Source organism: Rutidosis leptorrhynchoides, chromosome 6 (assembly GCF_046630445.1).
Source record: "Rutidosis leptorrhynchoides isolate AG116_Rl617_1_P2 chromosome 6, CSIRO_AGI_Rlap_v1, whole genome shotgun sequence".
Classification (NCBI taxonomy): domain Eukaryota; kingdom Viridiplantae; phylum Streptophyta; class Magnoliopsida; order Asterales; family Asteraceae; genus Rutidosis; species Rutidosis leptorrhynchoides.
The window spans coordinates 412,397,339-412,412,227 of NC_092338.1; positions in this window are offsets into that span (position 1 = coordinate 412,397,339).

Genomic DNA, 14,889 nt, shown 5'->3' on the forward strand with positions numbered 1-14,889 from the left:
AAACACCACTGACGGTTCGTGGTGTTTGGGGTTTGTGTCTTTGGCCAAAATGTTAGATTTATCGTATCTTTTGAGTCATAGCTCCAAGTTAGTCACCGGTTTTTTTTTTTTTTTTTGAAATGGTGTATTTTTTTCGACATCTATCCGTTGGCAAACTGCAGTAGGAGGTTTGTCCCAAATATTTTTTGAAACGAGACCTCGAAAAACTTCAATTTGCCTTTATTTTATATTTAGACGCTCTTTTGGCCGTTTTTCATATTATTCCTTTGTGTATGCATGATTAAACATGTTACATTTGGTTTTAAGGCCTATTATTTCACTCACAATGTAATTATGTATAACGCATATAAGTTTGAATCTGATGCCACTTCATTAAACACGCTTTTTATATCACTAATATGCGCCGCCAAATGGAGTAACATTTGGCGGCGCATAACCTTTGGTTTCAGATTGTACTGAAATTATCGAGATCACCCTAAAACGACCCTAACATCAAGACTCTCGGAAAGTGTCATGTCGTTCGAGGTCGTCAGGATGCCGAAAAAAGACATTTTACTCATTTTTTATGTTTTTTTTTTAAGGTTTTCAATATATATCGTATTATTACTTTTGTGTATGCATGACCTAGCATGGTATATATAGTTTTAAGGCCTATTATTTTACTTACAATGTAATTATGTATAACGCATATAATTTTGAATTTAATGTCACTTCATTAAACACGCCTTTTTAATCATTAATTTGCACAGCTAGATGGATTAACATTTGGCGGCGCATAACCTTCCGTTTCAAATTGTGCTGAAATTCTCAAGATTACCCTAAAATGGCCCAACAAGCAAGACTATCTGAATGTGCTTGCCATTCTAGGTCGTCTAGATTCTAAAAAAGACAACTTCCCTCGCAAATTTGCACCACGCACCAAACACCACCGACGGTTCGTGGTGCTTGGTGTTTTGTGTCTTTGGCCAAAATGTTAGATCTATCGTATCTTTTGACTCATAACTCCTATGTAGTCACCGTTTTTTTTTGAATTCGTGTATTTTTCGACATCCGTTGGCAAACTGCAGTAGGCGGTTTGTCCCAAATATTTTTCGAAACGAGACCTCGAAAATCTTCAATTTTGCCTTTTGTTTATATTTAGACGCTCTTTTGACAGTTTTTCATATTATTCTTTTGTGTATGCATGACTTAACTTGTTACATATTGTTTTAAGGCCTATTATTTCACTTTCAATGTAATTATGTATAACGCTTATAAGTTTGAATCTAATGTCACTTCATTAAACACGCTTTTTATATCACTAATATGCGCCGACAAATGTAGTAACATTTGGCGGCGCATAACCTTTGGTTTCAGATTGTACTTAAATTCTCAAGATCTCCCTAAAAATACCCTAACATCAAGACTCTCGGAAAGTGTCTTGCCGTTTGAGGTCGTCAGGATGCCGAAAAAAAACATTTTACTCATTTTTAATGTTCTGTTTTGAACATTTTCAATATATATCTTATTATTACATTTGTGTATGCATGACTTAGCATGATATATATAGTTTTATGGCCTATTATTTCACTCACAATGTAATTATGTATAACGCATATAATTTTGAATCTAATGTCACTTCATTAAACACGCCTTTAAAAACATTAATATGCGCTGCCAGATGGAGTAACATTTGGCGGCGCATAACCTTCGGCTTCATATTGTGCTGAAATTCTCACGATCACCCTAAAACGGCCTGACGAGCAAGACTCTCTGAACGTGTTTGCCATTCTAGGTCGTCTAGATTCCGGAAAAGACATCTTCCCTCGCAAATTCGCACCACGCACCAAACACCACCGACGGTTCGTGGTGCATGTTGTTTTGTGTCTTTGGCCAAAATGTTAGATCTATCATATCTTTTGACTCATAGCTCCGGTTTAGTCCCCGTTTTTTTTAAATCGTGTATTTTTCGAGTTCTATCCGTCGGCAAACTTCCGTAGGCGGTTTGTCCCAAATATTTTACGAAACGAGACCTCGAAAACCTTCAATTTATCCTTTTTTATATTTAGACGCTCTTTTGACCGTTTTTCATATTATTCCTTTGTGTATGCATGACTTAACATGTTACATATTGTTTTAAAACCTATTATTTCACTCACAATGTAAATATGTATAACGCATATACGTTTGAACCTAATGTCACTTCATTAAACAAGCTTTTTATATCATTAATATGCGCCGTCAAATGGAGTAACATTTGGCGGCGCATAACCTTTGGTTTCAGATTGTACTGAAATTCACGAGATCACCCTAAAACAACCCTAACATCAAGACTCTCGGAAAGTGTCTTGCCGTTCGAGGTCGTCAGGATGCCGAATAAAGACATTTTACTCATTTTTAATGTTCTTTTTTGAACGTTTCAATATATATTGTATTTTTGTGTATGAATGACTTAACATGGTATATATAGTTTTAAGGCTTATTATTTCACTAACAATGTAATTATGTATAACGCATATAAATTTGAATCTAATGTCACTTCATTAAACACGCCTTTTAAATCATTAATATCTGGTGGCGCATAACCTTCGATTTCAGATTGTACTGAAATTCTTAAGAACACCTTAAAACAGCTCAACGAGCAAGACTCTCTGAACGTGCTTGCCATTCTAGATCGTCTAGATTCCGAAAATACATCTTCCCTCACAAATTTGCACCACGCACCAAACACCACCGATGGTTCGTGGTGCTTGGTGTTTTGTGTCTTTGGCCAAAATGTTAGATCGATCGTATCTTTGACTCATATCTCCGATTTAGTCACCATTTTTTTAAATCGTGTATTTTTTCGAGATCTATCTGTTGGAAAACTGCAGTAGGCGGTTTGTCCTAAATATTTTTCGAGACGAGACCTCGAAAATCTTCAATTTTTCCTTTTTTATATTTAGACTCTCTTTTGACCGTTTTTCATATTATTCCTTTGTGTATACATGACTTAACATGTTACATATTGTTTTAAGGCCTATTACTTCACTCACAATGTAATTATGTATAACGCATATAAGTTTGAATCTAATGTCACTTCATTAAACATGCTTTTTATATCACAAATTTGCGCCGCCAAATGGAGTAATATTTGGCGGCGCATAACCTTTGGTTTCAGATTGTACTGAAGTTCTCGATATCACCCTAAAACGACATTAACATCAAGACACTCGGAAAGTGTCTTGTCGTTCGAGATCATCCGGATACCGAAAAAAGATATTTTACTCATTTTTAATGTTCTTTTTTGAACGTTTTCAATATATATAGTATTATTAATTTTGTGTATGCATAACTTAGCATGGTATATATAGTTTTAAGGCCTATTATTTCACTCACAATGTAATTATGTATAACGCATATAATTTTGAATATAATGTCACTTCATTAAACACGCCTTTAAAATCATTAATATGTGCCGCCAGATGGTGTAATATTTGGCGGCGCATAACCTTCGGTTTCAGATTGTGCTTAAATTCTCAAGATCACCCTAAAATGTCCCAACTAGCAAGACTCTCTGAATGTGCTTGCCATTCTAGGTCTTCTAGATTCCGAAAAAGACATCTACCCTCGCAAATTCGCACCACGCACCAAACACCACCGACGGTTCGTGGTGCCTGATGTTTTGTGTCTTTGGCCAAAATGTTAGATCTTTCGTATCTTTTGACTCATAGCTCCAAGTTAATCACTGTTTTTTTTTTAAATTGTGTATTTTTTTCGACATCTATCCATTGGCAAACTGTAGTCGGCGGTTTGTCCCAAATATATTTCGAAACGATACCTCGAAAACCTTCAATTTTGCCTTTTTTTATATTTAGACGCTCTTTTGACTGTTTTTCATATTATTCCTTTGTGTATGCATGACTTAACATATTACATATGGTTTTAAGGCCTATTATTTCACTCATAATGTAATTATGTATAACGCTTATAAGTTTGAATCTAATGTCACTTCATTAAACACGCTTTTTATATTACTAATATGCGCCGCCAAATAGAGTAACATTTGGCGGCAATTAACCTTTGGTTTCAGATTGTGCTGAAATTCTCGAGATCACCCTAAAACGACCCTAACATCAAGACTCTCGAAAAGTGTCTTGCCATTCGAGGTCGTCAGGATGCCGAAAAAAGACATTTTACTTATTTTTAATATTCTTTTTTGAACGTTTTCAATATATATCATATTATTACTTTTGTGTATACATGACTTAGCATGGTATATATAGTTTTAAGGCCTATTATTTCACTCACAATGGAATTATGTATAACGCATATAATTTTGAATCTAATGTCACTTCATTAAATATACCTTTTAAATCATTAATATGCGCCGCCAGATGAAGTGACATTTGGTGGCGCATAACCTTCAGTTTCAGATTGTGCTGAAATTCCCAAGATTACCCTAAAACGGCCCAAAGAGCAAGACTCTCTGAACGTGCATGCCATTCTAGGTTGTCTAGATTCAAAAAAAAGACATCTTCCATCGCAAATTCACACCACGCACCAAACACCTCTGACAGTTCGTGGTGCTTGGTGTTTTGTGTCTTTGGCCAAATGTTAGATCTATCATATCTTTTGACTCATAGCTCCGATTTAGTCACCGTTTTTTTTTTGAAATCGTGTATTGTTTTGAGATCTATCCATTGGAAAACAGTCGTAGGCGGTTTGTCCCAAATATGTTTCAAAACGAGACCTCGAAAACCTTCAATTTTGCCTTCTGTTTATATTTAGACGCTCTTTTGACCGTTTTTCATATTATTCCTTTCTGTATGCATGACTTAACATGCTACATATTGTTTTTAGGCCTATTATTTTACTCACAATGTAATTTTGTATAACGCATATAAGTTTGAATCTAATGTCACTTCATTAAACACGTTTTTTATATCACTAATATGCGCCGTCAACTGGAGTAACATTTGGCAGCGCATAACCTTTGGTTTCAGATTGTACTAAAATTTTCGAGATCACCCTAAAACGAAACTAACATCAAGACTCTCGAAAAGTTTCTTGCCGTTCGAGGTGGTCAGGATGCTGATAAAAGACATTTTACTTATTTTTAATGTTCTTTTTTGAACGTTTTCAATATATATCGTATTATTACTTTTGTGTATGCATGACTTAGCATGGTATATATAGTTTTAAAGCCTATTATTTCACTCACAATGTAATTATGTATAACACATATAGATTTGAATCTAATGTCACTTCATTAAACACGCCTTTTAAATCATTAATATGCGCCGCCAGATGGAGTAACAATTGGCGGCGCATAACCTTCGGTTTCAGATTGTGCTGAAATCCTCAAGATCACCCTAAAACGGCCCAACGAGCAAGACTCTCTGAATTTGCTTGCCAATCTAGGTCGTCTAGATTCTGAAAAAGAAATCTTCCCTCGCAAATTCGCACCACGCATCAAACACCACTGACGGTTCGTGGTGCTTGGTGTTTTGTGTCTTTGGTCAAAATGTTAGATCTATCATATCTTTTGACTCATAGCTCCGATTTAGTCACCATTTTTTTTTGAAATTGTGTATCTTTTCGAGATCTATCCATCGAAAAATAGTCGTAGGCGGTTTGTCCCAAATATTTTTCGAAAAAAGACCTCGAAAACCTTCAATTTTGCCTTTTTTTATATTTGGACGCTCTTTTGACCATTTTTCATATTATTCCTTTGTGTATGCATGACTTAACTTGTCACATATTGTTTTAAGGCATATTATTTCACTCAAAATGTAATTATATATAACGCATATAAGTTTGAATCTAATGTCCTTCATTAAACACGCTTTTTATATCACTAATATGCGCCGCCTAATGGAATAACATTTGGCGGCGTATAACCTTTGATTTCAGATTGTACTGAAATTCTCGAGATCACCCTAAGACGAACCTAACACCAAGATCTCAGAAAGTGTCTTGTCGTTCGAGGTCCTCACGAGGCCGAAAAAAAGACATTTTACTCATTTTCAATGTTCTTTTTTGAACGTTTTCAATGTATATTTTATTATTACTTTTGTGTATACATAACTTAGCATGGAATATATAGTTTTAAGGACTATTATTTCACTCACATTGTAATTATGTATAACGCATATAATTTTGAATCTAATGGCACTTTATTAAACATGCCTTTTAAATCATTAATATCCGCCGCCAGATGGAGTAACATTTGTCGGCGCATAATCTTCGGTTTCAGATTGTGCTAAAATTCTCAAGATCACCCTAAAATGGCCCAACGAGCAAGACTCTCTGAACGTGTTTGCCATTATAGGTCGTATAGATTCTGAAAAAGACATCTTCCCTCGCAAATTCGCACCACGCACCAAACACCACCGACGGTTCGTGAAAGGACCCGTTCATATACATTATAAACGATTCACAATAGTTGATTACATCGCGAGGTATTTGACCTCTATATGATACATTTTACAAACTTTGCATTCGTTTTTAAAAGACAAACTTTCTTTACAATGAAAATTGACGGTATGCACACCATTTCATAATACATCCAACTATAATTGAGTTAATAATAATCTTGATGAACTCAATGACTTGAATGCAATGTCTTTCAAAATATGCCATGAATGACTCCAAGTAATATCCTTAAAATGAGCTAATGCACAGCGGAAGATTTCTTTAATACCTGAGAATAAACATGCTTTAAAGTGTCAACCAAAAGGTTGGTGAGTTCATAGGTTTATCATAACAATCATTTCAATATAATAATAGACCACAAGATTTCCGTTTATAAATATATGTACACTTGCAAGTGAATAAAAGTATTCTATAAGTTGTAGGCACCCGGTAACAAGCCTTAACGTTCATGTTTTACCCTCTGAAGTACACCAGATCATGTGTGTTTAAAATAACCTCGAAGTACTAAAGCATCCCATAGTCAGGATGGGGTTTGTCAGGCCCAATAGATCTATCTTCAGGATTCGCGCCTACCGTACATAGACAAGTAGTTTAATGTTACCAAGCTAAGGGTATATTTCTGGTTTAAACCCACGTAGAATTAGTTTTAGTACTTGTGCCTATTTCGTAAAACATTTATAAAAACAGCGCATGTATTCTCAGTCCCAAAAATATATATAAAAGGGAGCAAATGAAACTCACAATACTGTATTTTGTAGTAAAAATACATATGACATCATTGAACAAGTGCAATGTTGGCCTTGGATTCACGAACGTATCAATATTGAGATTCAATATTGCAGGAAAAGTACGTAGACGCAACGGAGATGATAAACACTAGTTTGACTCACGAGCAATACTCCCGAGCAATACCCATAACCTCCATAGCTTTAACCCATAATTTCCTTAGCTCTTTCCCACTCGAAAAACAATTTCGAAATCACTCGGACAGCACTCCGTCGTAATATTTTATGTATACTGATAATATCTTGAAATAATACGGAGTTAATATATATATGTAAATCGATTGAGAGAGTTTAGAGAAAATATTTTCAAGTTTCTATCAAATAATGAAACCTATTGAATTCTATTTATAATAGATTTTTGAATTATTAAAGTGAATTATTAAAGTATGAATTATTAAAGTGAATTATTAAAGTATGAATTATTAAAGTGAATTATTAAAGTATGAATTATTAAAGTGAATTATTAAAGTATGAATTATTAAAGTTAAGGTAAAGTAAAAATAAAGTAAAGGTAAAGTTTAAGTATAGTAAAAGTATAAAACTATGTACATATAATACGCGTATAAATATATATAATATTAATTTAAATCGTTATATATATTTAATAAAATAAAATATAAATATCGTTATCTTTATCATACTGGTTAAGTAATGAGTTGTTAAAAGTGGTTCTAGATATTTATAAAAGTTATATACGTTTTAATGATAAAGTTCTTTTTAAACTGAAAACGTTTTTGTACGTTTGAAACTAAATCAAATAAATATGATAATTTTGTTTTCCAAAACTAAATATATTTAAGAAGCATTTTGTTTAAAGGTTAAAATAATGGAAATCGTTATATCATAAAACGTTTTAGAAAAGTAAAATCATATATTTTCATAATAGGTTTCAAGTTTTTAAATTACAGTCTGTTGGTGAAGCATGCGATAAAGTTCAAAGGTTAAATAAACGTATGAAATAATCTTAATGAAAAATGTCGAGTTACTTAACTTGTCGATATCCAACATCTAAGTTATTTACACTCCACGTTCTTACTTATAAATCACTTTACCATTTTCCAAATGTCGTCAAAAAGAATAGATTTCTTAAATCACAGTGGACCTTATAACATAGACCCGTAATCATATCACAATGTATCTGATAAATCAATCATTTGATATTATCTTCTAATTCCATCGATAAACATATTGAAACAAATATGTTCATGTAAAGTATTATACGTTTAATACTTTATTAATATTTTTAAGTTATAATATATATATATATACATATTTATTTATATATAACGGTTCGTGAATCGTCGAAATTTGGTCGAGGTTATAATGAATGTATGAACATAATTTAAAATTCTTGAGATTTAACTTAACAAACTTTGCTTATCGTGTCGGAATAATATAAAGATAAAGTTTAAATTTGGTCGGAAATTTTCGGATCGTCACAGTACCTACCCGTTAAAGAAATTTCGTCCCGAAATTTGAGTAAGGTCGTCATGGTTAACCATAAAACTGTTTTCATAACGAATATGAGTTGATAAATAGAGTTTCATCATTACTGAGTAATGTAGATAAAACGATTCGATTATATGAAGCGTACGAGGGTAGCTGTCACAACAGTTTGAGATAGAAATTTAACTTTTGACGTAGTCACGGTGGATTTCTGGAATTCAAGGGATTTAAAGAAATCTTTAAAATCTGAATAAAATTTGATTCTTCGGAGATTAAGGAATAGGATCTTCTTTGGTTAAATGCGATAATCTGTTTTGATTGCTCTGTCGGATATTTCATTATAAATCCACCCTCTTTATTTCCTTTATATTTTGGAGTTCCATCCTTTTGTTTTCTCTTCTCGACTTTAAGTCAGCGAATAATGGTTCAGAATTCGTAAGTATGGAGTTTCGAATGAACATGACTAATGTTCTAAGGAAGAAATTGTAATAGCACGATCTTGATTGGTTAAATTACCAGAATTCAAGAGAAAAGACAGAATTATCAAGAAATTATGTTCTTGATATGTTTAGAGATTAGATAGAATGTAAGAGTCGCGTAACATGGCACATGATGACGTTATGGTCTGTGAATCATCATGTTTCATTAGAAACTCAGCATGACTTACTGTAATATAATCACGTTGATCAAGTGTCATTATATTATACTAACTCATGCTTCAGTTCCCAACACTACTTCGAAAACATTCATACTTCAATCTCGAAGATTTCAGATTTTAGAAACTAAACAGTTTCCTTTATGATATAACACTGATATCGCGAAGAGATAAATGATTTCGGACAAGAATACTTATGAAAATATCCTCAGAAATATCGAAGATATTTATGATGATATTTTTGAAATTTCTAAGATCGAAGGTTGATGAAGAAAGATTTTCCGCAAGATTTTAACATGACTTCGAAGCAGGATATTCTCTAAAGATTTCATCGGATCCAGAATTACCTGGATTCTTTGAATATAGGGTTTGGTCCTTGTATTTGTCCTTGGTCTCCTTCATGGTTAGCTCAATCTGTTTTTCAGTACCAAATTTTCTATCGAGCGTTCCCAACATTCCATTCTTTATAATCAAACTTTTGGCCGTTTAGACCATCTACGATTTTGCTGTTTCCTCTGCATTTAATGCTACCATATCTGGGTCATCGGTTTTCAATCCGAGGTGGTTTCAAGAAAATTGTGTTTTTAAATGATTAAACGTTGATGGTAATATGGTAGAATATAAAAGTTTCCTCGGTAACAATAAAGAGCACGCATATATATCAAAATTATGATATGGTTGTTTCGAACGAAAATTCGAAGTTGATTTGCTGGAGATGTGACAAAATTTGCTACTTTGAAAAGGAATTGCAAAGTGATTTTCGGTAATAACAATGCCCAGGGAGCTAGCACAGATACGTGTTAAAGGTTTACTCAGGTTCCGAGTGTTTTCAGGTGCATAACTATATGCATCGATCTTTTCTTCCGTAGATGAAGTGCGGTTGGTTTATCCTCTCGATTGAGGTGTTTTCAAGAATCATGAAAGATTTGAATGCAGATTGTAATCGTTAAGATACAAATGAAGTTTAGGATGAAATCAAGTGGCAAACTTGAAGAATTGTTTAGTTTCATATGTTATAATCAATATTTTAATTCATTTTAATTGTCCAATGTTATTAGTCCACAGTCGATAGTCCACAATTAACAGTTCAATAATTCATATATAGTTTAATATATAATATTCGAATTCTTTAATACGTATCATGACCCGTATACATGTCTCAGACTCAATCACAACTCAAAGTATATATATTATTGTAGAATCAACCTCAACCCTGTATAGCTAACTCCAGCATTACTGCATATAGAGTGTCTATGGTTATTCCAAATAATATATATATATATGCGTCGATATGATATGTCAAAACCATGTATACGTGTCTCGATATTTAAAGTGCGTAAAAATAAATAACAGAAATTAAATGATGATAAATAAAATTGCAAGAATATAAATTGCGATAAATAAATTGCGATAAATAAAATGTAATCAGTTAGCTAGGAACAGTTAGCTAGGAACAGTTACCGTGGATTCTTAACAAAATTTCTCATAGTTAATTTGTTTGTTTCTAACAAATTTTATTTTGTCCAATGTTTTCTTCATTATGCCACTTGTTGGATTCTGATAGGTCAAAATCCAAATATAAAATTGAATGAAAATGATTATTCTGTAGTGAACGGATACGTATATCGGTGGTTGTAAGTAGGATAGTAAATGACTGTTGAATTAGATCTGAAGAATGTACAATGTAACTTATTAATGTAAAATCTAAATATTCCTCAGGTATTACCTACCCGTTAAAATATTTTCACCATTAAGAGTTTGTACGAAAGAATTTTTAATTACAATCTTTATGAAAAAAATATATACCTATATATTTTCTTCGGATGTAATCATGGATTTAATGAGTCAATATGATATTAAACTCATTTGATTTACCGTTAGAACAATATATAATCTCTAAAACATTAGAGATTACATAATCGCTATGTCGAATGAAAATAAATGATGTAGAACGTCATGTAGAACGATGATTATACTCGAGGTACAGAATGAGATGTCGAAGCTGGTGACGCGGATGTTGTTGTTGGTGGTACTAGTGTTGTTGGTGCTGAGGCTGGTGATTTTACTGGTGTTGGTGATACTGCAGGTGCTTGCAAATTGTGTACCGTGCTCTCTAAAGTTAACACTAGAGTTCTGAGTTCTTTAACTTCTTCTACTAACCCTGGTTGGTTATCGGTGTGAGGTAAAGGTCAGATATCTTCTCTAGTTCCATTAATGGTAGTCTCAAGACGAAAAATTCTTGCAAAAATGGTATAAACGGTGTTGCGAACAGGTTCGCCAGTTAGCGGGTCAAGTACTCCAAGGTTAGGTGGTAGATTTGGTTCATGATATGGAGTACCTTCTTCCCTTCTCCATAGGGTGAGTATGTCGTGAACCCACCCCCATTTTCTCCAGTAATCAAGGTAGTTGATTGGTTGGTGTGCTCCTGTCACGCTGTCTTCGGAGTCAGAGGAACTTGGTCGATTCGTAGAGGCCATCTTAAGCGATCATAGAAAAGATTTTTGGTATGAAGAGTTTAGTGATAGAAATTGATAGTTGGATGGTATTCTCAATGCATAATGTGCATAGATATATATAGTACTAGGATCCCTTAAATTACGGAGAAATTTACGAGAGATATCAGGCAAGGTCTACAGTAACAGATACGCTAAGATATGAATTTTGTCTATACACTTATTCATGCAATCAATGCAGTAAAAGGTGTCTAGACTAAGAATAATGAGCAGGTAATTTCCTAAAGATGATAAACAGATGATTTCCGACAAAAATGATAAGCGAAACTTTTGACATGCAGACACGGTCGAAGTCCAGACTCACTAATGCATCCTAACGACTATCAGTTAGACACACTAATGCAGACCTGGTTCGCTAAGACCACCGCTCTGATACCAACTGAAAGGACCCGTTCATATACATTACATCGCGAAGTATTTGACCTCTATATGATACATTTTACAAACTTTGCATTCGTTTTTAAAAGACAAACTTTCTTTACAACGAAAATTGACGGTATGCACACCATTTCATAATACATCCAACTATAATTGAGTTAATAATAATCTTGATGAACTCAATGACTTGAATGCAACGTCTTTCAAAATATGCCATGAATGACTCCAAGTAATATCCTTAAAATGAGCTAATGCACAGCGGAAGATTTCTTTAATACCTGAGAATAAACATGCTTTAAAGTGTCAACTAAAAGGTTGGTGAGTTCATAGGTTTATCATAACAATCATTTCAATATATTAATAGACCACAAGATTTCCGTTTATAAATATATGTACACTCGCAAGTGTATAAAAGTATTCTATAAGTTGTAGGCACCCGGTAACAAGCCTTAACGTTCATGTTTTACCCTCTGAAGTACACCAGATCATGTGTGTTTAAAATAACCTCGAAGTACTAAAGCATCCCATAGTCAGGATGGGGTTTGTCAGGCCCAATAGATCTATCTTTAGGATTCGCGCCTACCGTACATAGACAAGTAGTTTAATGTTACCAAGCTAAGGGTATATTTCTGGTTTAAACCCACGTAGAATTAGTTTTAGTACTTGTGCCTATTTCGTAAAACATTTATAAAAACAGCACATGTATTCTCAGTCCCAAAAATATATATAAAAGGGAGCAAATGAAACTCACAATACTGTATTTTGTAGTAAAAATACATATGACATCATTGAACAAGTGCAATGTTGGCCTTGGATTCACGAACGTATCAATATTGAGATTCAATATTGCAGGAAAAGTACGTAGACGCAACGGAGATGATAAACACTAGTTTGACTCACGAGCAATACTCCCGAACCATACCCATAACCTCCATAGCTTTAACCCATAATTTCCTTAGCTCTATCCCACTAGAAAAACAATTTCGAAATTACTCGGACAGCACTCCGTCGTAATATTTTATGTATACTGATAATATCTTGAAATAATACGGAGTTAATATATATATATATGTAAATCAATTGAGAGAGTTTAGAGAAAATATTTTCAAGTTTCTATCAAATAATGAAACCTATTGAATTCTATTTATAATAGATTTTTGAATTATTAAAGTGAATTATTAAAGTATGAATTATTAAAGTGAATTATTAAAGTGAATTATTAAAGTATGAATTATTAAAGTATGAATTATTAAAGTGAATTATTAAAGTATGAATTATTAAAGTGAATTATTAAAGTATGAATTATTAAAGTTAAGGTAAAGTAAAAATAAAGTAAAGGTAAAGTTTAAGTATAGTAAAAGTATAAAACTATGTACATATAATACGCGTATAAATATATATAATATTAATTTAAATCGTTATATATATTTAATAAAATAAAATATAAATATCGTTATCTTTATCATACTGGTTAAGTAATGAGTTGTTAAAAGTGGTTCTAGATATTTATAAAAGTTATATACGTTTTAATAATAAAGTTCTTTTTAAACTGAAAACGTTTTTGTACGTTTGAAACTAAATCAAATAAATATGATAATTTTGTTTTCCAAAACTAAATATATTTAAGAAGCATTTTGTTTAAAGGTTAAAATAATGGAAATCGTTATATCATAAAACGTTTTAGAAAAGTAAAATCATATATTTTCATAATAGGTTTCAAGTTTTTAAATTATAGTCTGTTGGTGAAGCATGCGATAAAGTTCAAAGGTTAAATAAACGTATGAAATAATCTTAATGAAAAATGTCGAGTTACTTAACTTGTCGATATCCAACATCTAAGTTATTTACACTCCACGTTCTTACTTATAAATCACTTTACCATTTTCCGAATGTTGTCAAAAAGAATAGATTTCTTAAATCACAGTGGACCTTATAACATAGACCCGTAATCATATCACAATGTATCTGATAAATCAATCATTTGATATTATCTTCTAATTCCATCGATAAACATATTGAAACAAATATGTTCATGTAAAGTATTATACGTTTAATACTTTATTAATATTTTTAAGTTATAATATATATATACACATATATATACATATTTATTTATATATAACGGTTCGTGAATCGTCGAAATTTGGTCGAGGTTATAATGAATGTATGAACACAATTTAAAATTCTTGAGATTTAACTTAACAAACTTTGCCTATCGTGTCGGAATAATATAAAGATAAAGTTTAAATTTGGTCGGAAATTTTCGGATCGTCATAGTTCGTGGTGCTTGGTGTTTTGTGCTTTGGCCAAAATGTTAGATCTATTGTATCTTTTGACTCATAGCTCCGATCTAGTCACCATTTTTTTGAAAACGTGTATTTTTTCTATATATCTCTGTTGACAAACAGCCGTAGGCGGTTTGTCCCAAATATTTTTTGAAACGTGTTTGTCCCTTTTAGGGATGAACACGATGAATTTGGGTTGAATATTGATATGAAGATTGAGAGAGAAATTCAAAAGGTCAAACGTTACATTCCACGGCTTTCTTCACTCAATACATATCAACGGCTAAAAGCAAGGACAAATAAAGCATAAGGAAGGTATATATAGCCCTCGTTTATACCTTCCACACATTAAGTGTATGGCACAACCAATGCAATAAAGTGGGTTCTAACAATCTCCCCCTTTGCGTTGGTTGTGACTTATAATGGCTTCA